At 41.7% G+C, this 13,735-nt stretch overlaps 1 protein-coding gene across 2 annotated transcripts in view; it reads right to left on the bottom strand.

Annotated features, from left to right (window-relative positions):
* Positions 1–9,059, bottom strand: part of slc20a2 (solute carrier family 20 member 2) — a 41,750-nt gene extending 32,691 nt beyond the window's left edge. For both annotated transcript variants that reach the window (XM_030737188.1, XM_030737187.1), the window contains exon 1: positions 8,952–9,059. The gene's annotated coding sequence lies outside the window, so the exon portion shown is untranslated. The remainder of the gene's footprint in view (positions 1–8,951) is intronic.
* Between the last annotated feature and the right edge of the window lie 4,676 nt (positions 9,060–13,735).

Below are 13,735 nucleotides of genomic sequence, written 5' to 3'. Positions count from 1 at the left end.
GTTAAAGGAGGACACTATTACAGTACGTGCAGATACTTTAAGCTGTGGATACTTATTAAGCACAAGGATAATGAAAGTGCTTTGTTTGGTTTCAAATGTAGCCTATAATGTCTGTAGTACAAAAGACTTGAGTGACCTTTGGATGGCTGCAGCCATCACATGTGAAGTTAAAGGTAAGTATAAAAGTGAGGCAAAGGAGAAGGAGAATGAGCGAAACCCCCCCCTCCCAGCTGCCTCTAGTGGCTGTGCCCTCCTGCTCTTAATACTGGCTTCCAGCGCATGACCCAGCTAACACTATTATAGAGTGCTTTGATTAGACCTGCTGTTGTGTGCACACAGTGACAGACGTAGCGGTTGGTGGGTCGGTTGGTGGGTGGGGGGGTACATGGGGTCCTGTGCTTTGGCACCACTGTACAGGATTGTTTACAACAGGGAAGGGAATTTCACATGACGACTTCAGCAGCAGGCTTTAATCGCATCAAGGGGTCTCAAAAAGTGTAAACTGAGAGAAAACAGCAATCAAGACTTTTAAATTTGCAGACAGAAAAACTGTAAGATCAGAAAATTTGAATTAAAGATGAGTCATGAATTTAACTAAGTCCGATTTCTTGATTTATATTGAAATTTTTTTTTTTTTTATACCAAAATAACATTATTTTAGTAACTGCACTGAAACCCGATTCTCTTTGTCCAGTTAAGGTGATCTGAGGACACAGCGTATCCGGGCTGATATTTCGGAACTGCAAATACTCTGTTTATCTTCTAGAATGACTGATCACAATACAGACTGAGCAGTCCACAGGCAGGCCTCTGCCAGCGAACAAATGTGTGCATGAACAAAATCACAATCGGGAATCCAGGACTGTCAACAGAGTGCTGCGTGGCAGGAGATGTGGGTCTGTGCTGCTATAACTGTGAAAGAACAAATGGCTTAATTTGAAAATGACACAGTAAACACGGTGTGACCAGTATTATCACGTATTCAAGTTGCACTGCACAGTTTTTGGCACACACACACACACACACACACACACACACACACACACACACACACACACACACACACACACACACACACACACACACACACACACACACACAGACAGTGCACTTGGAGGTATGTTTACTTTTGCATTTCTGTGACAAGGTTCAGGCTACACCCAGGTGCTCGTTATAAGCGAAACCATTTCTGCCCTTGTGTATGCAGTAAATGAGGAACCTGCATCCAAAATTGATAATAATTCTCTTAACAAAGGTGTGAATTATTACTCTGTGACCTGAAATGCATAGCCTTGTCAGAATATTTCACACAATATTTTGATACAGCTGCCACACACACACTCCGGGGAGTGATATTTTGGGGGGCAGCATCCTCGGAGGCTGTGTGTGACATGCACTACTTTCTGTGTGTGTGAATGCTGTCACAGCATGCCCGGTGCTGAAGGAAAGCCATTGTGACAAGTGGTCTGCTGGTGTTCTGGTGACGGAGGGTAGGATGAGGAGGAGGGCTGTTTTGCCTGGGTCACCTCTAATCCTGTTGGTATAAATCATTTCCTTGAGATGTGGGAGAATTTTAAATGCATTGGGTGAGTATTTCCACTACTAGCTTCACTACTAACTTACCATGTTTCTAAATCATGGATTTCAATTAGACATAAGTCCACTGTTGACTACAGTTCAGACTGAAGCTGGATAAGCCTTCTCAGTATTAGTGGGCTGGTGGTTGGGGTGGGGGTCACTCTCTGTAGAGCCAGGGCAGGGCTGGAATGTGTGCAACACTATGAAGATGTCATCACCCGTTCAGTACAGGGAACCCCAGAGTTTTTCAGTGACACTTAATCCTCGACTCCTGTAGTTCGCTGCTCTGACATTACCCTTAAAAATCAGGTTTACTTCAGGATAGGGGATTATTCTGTGCACGCACCCTTTTCAGTATTTTCTCCAGGGTTTCTCGTAGTTCAGAAGTATTTTTGGTATCGGTGCACTTTCCAGGCTCTGTTCCAAAATGGCTCTTGTTTCTATCACAGGTCTAAAGGAGATACAATTATACAATTAGCCATTTTTTAAAAAAAACAGACTTGTATTAGACCAATAATCATATCCTCCACTCAGTTTGAATACCCTGATTAATTGCTCAGTAAAACAAAATGCCACCTAATACTGTAATGGATAGTTTCAGCTTGTTAGAGCTTAATGGTATGAGTGAAATTATATGTGATCACAACAGTACTCCCTCGGTACTATTTCAGAATTAAAAATGATACGTACTGCATTAAATTGGTGCTTACTGTGGAACAAATCACTGAGTAAAATGACTGGATAAAAACACAGTTAAAATTTTGGAACATGTTGACAAGTCTGGTCAATTCTAGAGTTGCGATACAAAGGCCGACTACACGCATCGAAAGTCACCTGATTAAATGTAGATATTGAATCTAAAATTGCAGCCAGTGGATGGAGATCAATAAATGATGAAGCATGCAATCATCCATCAAGATGCCACGTTTGATACAATAACCTATCCAAGTGTTGTCAAAGTTGAGAAATGACACTGAACCACAGGGTTTGTTAAGTATTCATCACCTGATATCTTTACATCCTCCCAACAGGAATGAAGGACGTGTGTCACCCAGCAGTTCTCATATTTATTTGATATGTGCAAACACTGTCTGACAAATTACAGCTTTGTGCCAACAGCCTGATAAACTCCTACAAGCGCACGCCTTTACGTCACTCTTATCTTCAAGAGAATCATTTACATTCAATTGGCCAGCAAGCCATGTCCTACCTATCTCATCGCCACCCCACAAGGCGGCCTCTGGATACATACCACTGGACTCTGGCAACTGCCCCCACCTTCCACCCCTCGCTCCTTCCTGAGGTGTCGCATATCCACCACTTGCTCTTGCACTTGCTAAAGGCAGTAGGGAGGAGGAATGATTTGGCTAGAAATAGCAGTGTCACATGAGCGTATGCCGTAACCAGTCTGCCAGCTGCTCATCCTTACATGGAGCCCGGCCTCGTCCGTGCAATCAAACACAATCAAATACAAATAAATGGTAATAATATCAGCCCAACAGCAATGACCAGTACCAGGTTTCTCATACACTTCACCGCACTGCGGAGTAAAATGGAGAGATCTGTGATAAATGGACACGAGAGGTGATGCCTGTTTAAATCAAATCCAATCCAATATGAATTATTAAAACAATGTACAGCCCACACGGATTTGCCAGTTCTCAACTATTTTTATCCAGCAGAAATAGCAAAATTTGTGACAGACAAATCACAGAAATACCAAAAATAGCTTTTCCCATGCTCCCCCCCCCCCCCCAGTATTTCCTTCAGTGCTCGTGCCGTCAAGCATGGTCCAAAATCTCAAAACTGGCCTCCGGGCTCAGGGCTGAAATTATTACTCATTAATGTCAAGCAAGCCCCACGTTGCCCCTGAGAAATGTACACGAGTGAGAAGAACAGAAAAATGTACACTTGTCATAAACAGAACTGCAAGGCCTCACAGTTTAGCAGTAAGCCTGTCGTGCTATGCCATTAGCATAGTTAACACAAGGCCAGCATACAAACAAGAGAAGCTCTGTGTGACACCGCTTTGATGCAGACCCCGCTGCTTACAGAAGGCCACCAGAAAGACTACAGAACTGCTCTCATGGGCAGAGTGGAGTGCACAGACGGGGCCAAAAAGCACACAACGGGGCTGAGAAAACGATACAACTCGCACAAAATAACAAGATGTAACATATGGCTAATTGTTTTGTTGTTTGATGGTATGGGTTACATTTCTCATGGGAAGAATCTAGAGGTTCAGGAGGCAATAACTTCTTGTAAGCGCCACCCTCAACAATTTAAACGAGGTCTCTCTTGCCTCAAAGAAACCAAAAACAGGAAAATTATCAGGAAGCCTACGGCTGGCGGCGTGATTAAATACGTGAGTCAGTAAATGCTGATATTTGTGAAGAAGACTGAGGAAACCTTCAAAAATACCGCAATCATTGTGTTAAGAGTTCTGTGGAAAAAATCTCAGCATTTAGAGCCATTAAGGGTAACTTATGGTTTCAGAGAAGAATGAAGGTCTACATGACAGCAGTAAAAGGATGATAGACTAAACTCGGCAGGAGTTCCCTGAAACCAGCTGCATACATATACATGTGTACTAGCCACAAATATTTAAGCATATAATTGCAGCCTCAAGTATTTTTATGTCGTGACAGTTAAGATCTGGTTAAATACTGAGGTAAAACCGAACCAATGGTTGTAAAGTAATGGTCTGGTTATTATACCGAGCTTTAATGATGCCCTGGCCCAAAGGCACTGCTTAAATTAAACAATCAAAAAAGGGCCGTTCTGAAAATTGCTCGATTTGTTCTCGGCTTTTTTCTCCATCACTGATAGATAGCAGATTCCTCAATCTGTGCTTTCCTCTGTCTCCTCTCACGACACTTGCAGGCCAACCTTTTCCGCCATCTTCTGTCCAGCGTTTGTTTTCGCCTTTGTTAAAACAAAATAGACACGTAATCAGCTCCACGTGATCGATGGTATGCTTGACCAGGATTTCAGCAATAACATGGATTGAGCAACGCTGGTACAAGAAGGCATAAACCACACACACACACAAACACACACACACACACACACACACACACACACACACACACACACACACACACACACAGCATGAAGATTCTCGCTCTTTTGCTGCTATCATGTGATGCTGCCATGGCGAAGGAGGGTTCAGACATAACAGGGTGATTGTGCTCGGAGGGCGAGGTGGGCTGATCAGAAAGACAGACTGTTCTCTGACTGTGAAGCTGCCGGCCCCGGTGCCAACTGCCCTTTCCACCCACAGAGACACAGACACACCCACTGGCAGAAGGGCCAGGCTGCACGGTGCCCTGCCATCACAGAACAGTCGCCGGCACCTTTTCCGAGTATTTCCTCTTTTTTCAGGTCAAGTTGATCCAAAAGGTCAAAATCATTTTGCCTTTTTATGTAAAAAAAAAAAAAAAAAAAAAAAAGAGAATTAAATTTGAGATTATTTGAATTTCAGAAATTTGTCTGTGCTTGGCAGCCTATTGTGCTGAAAAGTATATTTCCAATAATTTTAGAAAAAAAAATCCTTTGATTGACCATCTAATTTAAAATATAAACAAAATTATAGCACTAACAATAAAATCAAACAATGTTACATATTTATTTTGCTGCTGTTTATTTTACAATAAATTGAATCTGTCACTGGGGACTTGTGACTCGCCATCCTTGCGAAAATAGTCTGTGGATTAACTGATAATAAAAACAATACTTTGTTTTAGGCATACTGCAGTGATATAAATGCTAAACATAGGTTGAAGTTTTTGGAAACACTGACTGCGTCACGCAGTTTGTCCACCAGGGGGCAATGACAAGTCTCAAAATGTCCTATTTAGGAAATTTTTTTGTTATTTAGCAGCTGTTTTTCTTGAGTAATTTTTAATGATATGTTAACAATAAATGTTAAAATAGTAAAATTTAAAAAAATCAGGATTTGGCTATTTTTATTGCTTAAATTTAGTAACTGTTTTTTGACCACTTGGGGGCAGCAGAAAGAAGCTGTCAACACAACACTGGTCACTCTGCAGTACCGTATCACAATTTGTGTATTAACCCTGCCCATTGTGTGTCTAAATACCAGTCACTATTTTAACAAGTTAAGACCTATAATATAAAAAAAAAAATCTGATTTAAATTTAGATGTTATTCCCTTCAGTGATGTCTCCTTGTGCAGCGCTGCACCACTTCCAGAACTGCCGCACTTTCTGATGCAGAAGTCCCGTTCCAACCACCTGCAGATGCATATCTGCGACTTCACTGTGGACCTCGAATATGCACATATTTGCAAACAAACCTCAAATTTTGTGTCAATCTGATCCAGATTTAATAGGGACATTATCACTGGTTACAAAGAGTTGGCTCGCCAGTTGGAGACCAAACACCAGTAGAAGGATACTCTAAGTCTCCAAGGTGGGAGAAAGTGCATCAGGTAGGAAGACTAGCAGTGGCATGCTAGTCTTTTTCTGCAGCATTCACGGGGTTATGAACTGCGACTTTGCACACCAGGGTTAGACTGTCAGTACTGAGTAACCTGTCATGTCCTGAGGCATCTGAGGGAGGACATTCAGTGCAATGACCTGAACTTTATCACGTAACATAAGGCTTTTTTTGGGCCCTATCCTTCAGTTTTGGCTCCTGTCAATGGCATCCACTTTCCTGCAATGAAACTCAGTTTGAAAGATTGCTGTTTTGACACAGTGAAGCTTACCCTGTGAATATCTCTGCAAGTGGGCAGAATGGGACTTCAAGTGAGCGATCCCAAAAAAGCAGGAGCAATGTGAAAGTGCATTTCTACACAAGGAAACAACCTTGAAGGGAAAACCAGTCAAGTTGAAATCATGGGGGGTTTTTTTGGCCCTCACATTTTGACAAAAAATGTGAGAGGCTTCAGGTGGAAAAAAAAAAAAAAAAAAAAAAAACACTGACCTGGAACTAAAAGCAAAGTCACAGAGGGCAGAAAGTTCTTAGAAACTGCAAACCGTACAGTACACATGCACTAAAAGTACAAGACCATGAAAAGCAGCCTGTTCTCTCAGCATACTGTTGAACATGAAAACATTACGCAATGTACACATACCTCTTCCATGCATGAAAACTCAGGCCCCACCCCCTCTACTGATATGAGGTGATTGGTGTCCGTCATGGAGCGTGTGGGTGAGCATTAGAAGAGACTCTATTGAGCATGTGGCCTAGGCTGTGGCTGCACCCTGTCGCCACAGACCTGGCAATTTAGTGTGAATCATTTTGGTTTGATTGTTTTTTTCTCAAAAAGATTACGCTCACAAAAGGCAGGTCAAAGTACAGTCAAACATAAATGCAGCCCACTGTAATGTTTCCACGAACCCACATTAACTGCACTGATAGTGGCGGAAATCTTTAATAAAGGCTCAGTGCAACCACAGTGAGATGTTTTCCTCTCTGCAAAGCCGTCTGGTAAAAGAGTAATACCTGCTGAGGCTCAGCGCAGAAGCTGAACTGAAATGTTTCCTGTAAAGCAGGTCGTCTCAGTAAATCGGACGGCTTTAAAGCAGCAGATTACCCGTAACTGTACATTTTATAATCCCTGCATGACTGTATGGAGCCCAGCTTAGGCAGGCCGGCCACTGTTCAATTTATTCAAAAAGTTTATCCAAGACAAAAAAATGGCTGAATGGCATAAAGAGCAGCAAATAAATTCTAGCACCATTTCATCATTCCCACATGGGCCAGACATTTACTGCACACCATTCCCTGCTCGCTCTCTCATGCTTCTCATCGGTCACTATCTAGTTAGGATGGGCAAAAAAATAAATACAGAAATAAATAAATCAGCTTAGCACACTCCAGGGATATTTAGGTTGGTTGAGTAAGTATTTTTGTTTGTGTTTACAAAGAAGCATAAAAGTGCAGAAAAACAGGGAAGTCATTAATCTGCATATCTTATCACGCTGCACTTCCATATCTGTTGTACACCCTATAAGGCTAGACAAGACACAGCAATCACAGCATTTGGTTCTCCTAGTTTATAACCCCTGCTGTGTGAAGCACTAATGCTATATTTTACCAGCACACCGTATATATGAGAAACACCACAGAATGAAAAACATGGAATTAAGTGACGCCGCCTGGCATTTTTGCCCCTTCTTCACCATTTCTTATCACAGCATGCAGATGAATCAATAACTAGAAAACTTAAACGCTATGTTACCTACACTTCCTGTGTAAGCAGTAGGATCGGATATCTTTAATGCTGTGAAATACTGTTAAAGAACACGTGAAAATTGGATTTGACTGGATTATGTAACAGCCACCGGAAACTAATGATAATATGAGACCATCCATAAAAACTTAAGTACTTGTAATTTACTCAAGTGTTTCCACTGGACTTAAATTTACCTCACTGCAGTTTATTTACAGCTATTAGTGATGGTTATTTTAACCTTTAATATTGACATTAGGATTTGTAAAGGAGTTAAAGCTAAAACACTGACAGTATACACTACGAGGGACCTTTTATTCTGTACTCTTACCTCCGACCATTTGCATATGATTTGCTTGTTTTGACTAGCATAATATTTCAGCACTTTAAATTGTGATGGCATATTCTTACAGTGTGATATTTCTGTTCCAAGTCAGCAGCCGGCAGCATTTTGCTCAGTGCATTCTGTTATTCTTCCCATACCCCTGTGATATTTCTCTTTGGAAAATAGTCATCATGGTGACAATGAGGCTTGCCTTGAGCTTCAGAGCTCACCATCGCAGATTCATATCTGCACATGAATAACAGGATCTGCTTTATTTCCCTATGCGGTCTGGCTGACTCGCCTGATGTTGCAGTGAATAATTAGACTGCCAACAGCCCGGAGAACTGGCTTGATGCACTTTTGAGACGTATAGGATAGACTACTACTACTCTCAACTAATTATTATAGGGTAAAGGGGCGGTAGCGCGCATGCCCAGTAGAAACGACCCGTGTCTTCACCGTTTGCTCTGGCACGAAAAACCCAGAGAGACGAATCCGTGTGATTAAGAACTACACGAGTTACTCACTGAAGGCAGCTCTCGGGGTCAAATGCAAGCCATCGCTGGGCATTTGCATTTCACCCGCTGTGGTTCGGAGCAGTGGATATGAGCTGGTGACTATCAGATGTGGAGTCACACACGTGTAGCTCCATTCACTGGTTTTGTTGCGTGCGATCAGTGGCAGCCAAAAAAAAAAAAAAAAAAAAAAATGAACGAGCGCACGGAAACAAAATGTTGCCACTCGAAGAGAAATGCAACATTTACTGTGGTGTCCGTCAGCGTAACACGAGTACAAATCAGAATCACCGTAGCGTGCTTGCGTCTTTATCGCTGGATTCGTACTTACCAGGCCTCGTCTTCCTTGAACGGACGCTCGCCACAACAAACGCGCACGGAAAGTGTCGAAACGAAACACAAGCCCCGTCGAAGAGGAAAATGCACATGTGTAGCGTTTTTTCGGGAGACAAAATGCACTTACCAACGAAATAGGACACCGCAAGGGGTGGGTGGGGGGGACGCGTCGCTCCTCTTCGCCTCCACGCCTCTATGTCTATCTGAATTTTTCCCAGAACGATCTACGTGGGTTGCGTCGAAAATGTCAGATTCCAGCACTCGCTGTTGTCCCCTCTGGAATCGTTGCCCTCCAGTCGGTCGACTCACGCGACTATGTTGCCCTGAATGTCGCCTCCCGCTCTCATCCGGGCGTTTAGGGATTGAGCCGTCGACTCAGTGCTGCTCAGGATGACAGCTTTTGGATGAAGGAGGGGGGAGAATAGCTTGAGACAGGGAGGAAAGAGAGAGAGAGAGAGTAGTGGTCAGTCTAGTGGTGGTATCATATGGGGGGGGGGGGGGGGGGGGGGCAATATGTGCAAAGTCTCTTCAAAGATGCGTTAAAATGCATTGTTTTAAAGGCTACATTTAACTCGGGTGCAAGTGTCCGAATAATCACCCAATCCTATTTATTTAGTTAGTTTAATTGTCGGTAAGTGCATGAACTTTGCCAGGAGACCCATGGAATAAAGACCTCTCAATGCATTTTCTTTTTCTAGTAAGGATGGCACAACCAATATCTAGGCTACACTGAACTGAGTGCACCCTCAGATCGAGTTAAGGGCAAACACACTGTCCTGTTCTTTTCCCATAGCGTGCTATCACCGTGGATTGGGTTTATGTTTGGGACTGCCAGCAGCTTCTTGGTAGAAAATCGATTAATTGGCCACAATTTTCATTGACCCCACTCTTATCCTGTGCCTCAGAGATGAAATGCAGGTTGTTTGTTTTCAAGGATGGGTGGTAATGTTTAATCCGTCCACATATTGCCATCCGTAATGACTGTGGCCACGTGCGGAAGGCATAAATGTGTTACATAACCGGCCGAGGCAGTCAACAACAGTGGGTGGAAGGGAGAGCGGAGGGGGTCGTTTGGAGGGTAATTAAACCTCAACTCGGAGAATTGTTAGTTTCATGGACATGCTGAATAATTACACAAAGGAAAATAAAACCCACTGTGATCTCCTGCACCACACCTCACCAGTTTAAACCTCTGAAGAGTGCCTTTAAAGTTTAATACAATCCCACTCTGAGCCTAAGTTTCAAAAATCCCTGTAGCCCTGATGTCTGAGCAGTGGTGTGCATAATCTGAGGAATAATTTCCCTTTTGACTTATACAAATGCTGGGTCTTGTTGAGACATGACTCGGCTCCATTCAACCACTGTTGGGGTGGGACAGCTGACTCTTACCCTCTATTCAATTTCACCCACACCTAGTTACACCAATGTTGTTATTCCACCCCACTGAGCTTAACCTCATATAAATTTTTTCAACCTACACAACACCACAGCCTGACAGACAGCACCAAAGCTTGCTGGCTGTCTCCCTTCCACATATGCTCCTAACAACACAACCAACTTGCCATCATCATTTGAATCATATAAGGTCTGAGGACAGCTTTGTAAAAGTGACAGGACAGTTTAAATGCCTATTATAAAGTATGAACATCGATACATTTATTATTGACAATATACACTACTCAACGCAGGCGGGGGAGCTGCCTCATCTATCCAGTGGCTATGTTTAGAAGGAGCCCGAGATAGATTACCAGTTGTTGTGAGAGAAACATTTTGTTGAAAGTGATGAGAAGGTCACAGCACTGGCTGGTGCTTTATGGGATATAGCAAATTATCCCATGTCACCCCAACTTCAGTTTTAGTGTATGACCAATTTAAGGGAAGGTGTCATACTCTTAGTGTCATACTTAGACAAAATGGATTGCTGGAGCTTCATTACAGCGCTGATAGGTAAAAAAATTTGTATACTTTTAGAAATATATATGTTTCAACAGTGTCTTATTTTTGATATTATCCCTGTCATATCCCTATTATAGGGTGGTACGGTGGTTAGCAGTGTCACCTCACAGCAAGAAGGTCCTGGTTTTGAATCCAGGCTGGGGCCTTTCTGTGTGGAGTTTGCATGTTCTCCCCATGTCTGCGTGGGTTTGCTCTGGCTTCCTCTCACAGACCAGAAACTTGCATGAGACATTAATGGGCTATTCTAAATTGGCTGCAGGCGTGAATGTTTGTTTGTCTCTTTGCATCAGCCCTGTGACAGACTCGGACCTGTCCAGGGTACCCGGCCTCTCACCCTGTGACAGCTGGAATAGGCTTCGGCCCTACCATGACCTTGAACAGGATAAAGAGAAGATATGATGGATAGAAATTCCTATTATATTATATTATATTATATTATATTATATTATATTTAGCCTTTTACATGCCATTCTATTGTATTTTATTTTGATTTTTTAACTTATTGAGCTCCTTTATTTTTTTCTTCTTAATTGAGCTCATTTTATGTAATTTATACCTTATTGAGTTATTTTGTTTTGTCATATTTTAGTGAGCTATTCTATTTTATATAAGTTATTTTCTTATAAATGATGCAATCACAGGAATTTCCCAGCTTAGGGATAAATAAAGTAACTTTTATCCTATAAAATGGAGTTTGTACTTTTTTAATACATCGGATTAAGTTGTGTCTCACACGGATCATCACAATGATTCCCGTGTCTAGCAAGGTAATCTATCTATCTTTAATTCAAAGACAAAAAACAACTTTATTTTCTTCATTTGGCTTCACACAACCACTCGTCGCCCAGATAAAGAGTGGTCATCATCTCGTGCCTCAGATGCACGGTCTCACATCAAATATCACGTCTATGTCACAGTTATGGAAAAATCGAGCCTTTTTGTTCAAGTCATATTAAGCTTTGGTTGACTACCATACAGTCTCTGTTATTACAGTAAAAATAATATAATAGCAGATCGTTGCTGTATGGTACAGTCCTTTGAATTAAGTAATTAACTTCACGATGTGCAAACAGAGCATGTACGTAAAAGCCAGTGAGTGAACAATGACTTAGCTTTTGTCACACTGGATAATTTGTACATTCTCAAAGAGTCTCATGTCCAGGCAGGTCTGGTTGGGTGCGGTGTTTACCACATGTTCTCAGTTCATTCCCACCACTCATTCCCACACTAAAAATGTATCACGTGTTGTATAATCTTTATGGTTTTTAAAATAAATTAACAGCCCAATTGACCAGTATGATTCAAAACTGCATGTTATACCACACTTGCAGCTGTCTTTTGTTCTAAGCTTCATGAATGAATACTTGTGTTGTGTTTTAGAGTTTATCAGTTGTTAATAATGGATTAATAATTATATTTCTTGCGCCTTTCTTTAGACGTCAAACTTTTTTTTTCAGCACCAACACGCTTCAATGCGCATTCAAGTGAGCTGCTTTGTTTTACTCCTTATTTGAATCGTTGCCACAGTGTTGCTTGGTGTCTTCCTCTCACTGGATCACTCATGTTAGTTTGCCAGTTCACACACTGGAATGATTGATTTTTTTTTTCTCTCTCTCTGTGTGTTAGCAGCACAACAAAATAAAAAAAACTTAATGTGTTACCAGAATTTACTGGATAGTAAGATCTAACAGTTGGAGAATTGGCCACTTAATGAATGTCTAAAGACCACAGTTTCAGTATTTCTTAGATGAGAAAGGACTGGAGTATTATATGTTAAATATGTGCACACATACATTTATGCAAATATGTATTCTCTGGGTTGTTTTTCTGTATGGTGATGGCTTTATTTATTTATTATCTATATGGTCTTGGCACCGCTGAAGTGGTGTCTCCATCCTGCAGCAGAGAAGGTAAATATAATGTAGTTGCTTTCACTGTGGTGTGTTTGATGAGGATAATATACACGAGAACCCCCCATCCTACAATTTAAGGTCAAAGTTTAAACTGAGTATATAATTTTTATATATAACTTTTTGTAATTTTTTTTCTTTTGCAAGGCAAGGTGGTGTGAAAGTTAGCAATGTTAGCACCTAGATTTTAATCCACTGCCCAGCTGGTGCCCTTCTTGTTTTCTCCATGCCTGTGTGGGTTCTCTCTTTGTACTCCAACTTCCTCCCACAGTTTAAAGACATATGCGTAGGTTACGTGTAGGTTGGGTTAATTAGTGATTCAAACAAGGCCTGTCCAGGGTGTATCTCCCTCCCCCACATATGACAGCTGGGCAGCTGGGATAGGGTTAAAGCCCCACCCTGAACTGAATAAGTGGAAGAAAATGGATGGAGGGGTGGATGTGAAACACTGACATATGCTAAACATCCACTTCTCTGCCGTTTATGTTACTATACCAACATGTGCTTTAGGACAGTGAACAATTATGGTAAAAATAAGTAAACAGTAGCACTGAAGCATGATATGGGATATGAAAACCCTCAGCGCTGAAGTTATGTGTAAACAGCACACAATGAACACCTCTATCTCAGTATGCTCACCAGGAAACCTGTTTGATTAACAGCACACAGTGAGGCTTTCTTCTTGACGTTTATGGACTGTTCTCTGTATTATTGTGGGGTCTTTATAGTATAGTTCACAGTATAAAACACCTGGAGGTGACTGCTGCTGTGATTTGGCGCTATATAAATAAGATTGAATTGAATTGTATTGATGTCTATCACCAGCTCTATATGTTCATACAGCCACGTCTTGCACACAGATCAGATTTGTGGATACTAGGTTGCCTGTTTTTTCTAATTCTGAAATTTTGAA

The sequence above is a fragment of the Archocentrus centrarchus genome, chromosome 9 (genome assembly GCF_007364275.1).
Source record: "Archocentrus centrarchus isolate MPI-CPG fArcCen1 chromosome 9, fArcCen1, whole genome shotgun sequence".
Taxonomy (NCBI): domain Eukaryota; kingdom Metazoa; phylum Chordata; class Actinopteri; order Cichliformes; family Cichlidae; genus Archocentrus; species Archocentrus centrarchus.
This window is presented reverse-complemented; position numbering and strand designations above follow the sequence as displayed.